Source organism: Tupaia chinensis, unplaced genomic scaffold (assembly GCF_000334495.1).
Source record: "Tupaia chinensis unplaced genomic scaffold, TupChi_1.0 Scaffold000094_1, whole genome shotgun sequence".
NCBI lineage: Eukaryota > Metazoa > Chordata > Mammalia > Scandentia > Tupaiidae > Tupaia > Tupaia belangeri.
The window spans coordinates 3,268,115-3,269,506 of record NW_006159556.1 but is presented as its reverse complement, the minus strand read 5'-3'; positions in this window follow the sequence as shown (position 1 = coordinate 3,269,506).

Genomic DNA, 1,392 nt, shown 5'->3' with positions numbered 1-1,392 from the left:
AAGTGTTCACTTTGTTTTGAAGGGGAAAACCATGATCATAATTGCCCCAAAATATGTGCATGGTTATCTACACCCTCCTAAACCTGGATACATTTGTAAATAGTGCTTATTTTTAATTAAGTCTTTGGTTTCTGGGATTCTCATATGAGAAATCCTGACTTCAAATCAGGACTTCAAGCCTGATACAAAATTGGCATCCCAGTAATAATGACAGAATGGGGGCTGGCAAGTAGCATGGTGACTAAAGGCACTGGACTCCCATATGGCCAACCACAGTTTGAATCTCAGACCTGGTGGCTTTCTTTCTCACTTTCTCTGTCTCTCTCTGATCAAACCAGAAAATAATAACAATAAATAAATAAAGTAAAATAAAAAATAATGACAGAATGGAGGTTCACTCAGAAATGTAGCTGCCAGCCTTTACTGCTATTGACATTTGATACAAAGATTGAAAACACCATCCTCAGCAAGGGAAAGGGAAGGTTTCTATCCATTGTTGTCTATCTAAAACATTTTTTAACATTTCATTTGCACTTCTCATGGAAAAGGTGATGTCACCCAATTAGGGCATGTGCTTATTTCCCTAGACAGCTCATAATTTTCCATCTACCAAAAAAAATACATGTATGTCATTTGACTTCAGCAACCTGAAAGCTCTCAAGAAAGAGAAGTAACATAAGCTGAACATTAACTATAGTTTCAGGCCTATTTCCCAATATATTGCACATCCAAATTCAGAACTCGAGTTTCGCCGCAGATTCCCCAAGCCCAGTTATTCTGCTTTCTTTGCTACTATGACATACAGTCACATTTCTCCGCCTCGTATATGCAGAATGTGCCAGAAGAAAGGATTCTTTTTTAGTGTTTTTGTACTGCCGCCTTTTTGCCAGCTCTCACAGTTGTCCCCGTTCTTTTTTTTCTCTCCTTTGCTTGTGTCTAACATGATTTCCTACATTTAATGTGGTATATAATTTCATGCATTTATCTAAAATGTTCCTCTCAGGCCAGTGCACAGCATAGTGGTTAAGGCAGCTGGACCTCACGTGGCCAATTGTGCAGACCAAGTCCCAGACCCAGCAGCTTAACAAAAATGGGGGGCACATGTGCCTGAGTGCCTGAAATCCCAAAAGGACAAGTGGAGGAGAAAGGATTATGATGTGGCCACTCCTCATGGGAGGTGCTTTCTCTCTCTCTCTCTCTTTCTCCAGCAAGTGCCCTCTAAAAAAAAAAAATTTTTTTTTGAGAGGATTTTTCTACTAGGCATGTGCACTTGCCAGAAAAACAGAGAGACCGAAGGACAGAAAGCAAGAAATCACCCCCAGGAAATCACTCCTGCCGCAATCCCTTCTCCTCCATTCTTCTCTTGGGCACACACACACACACACACACACA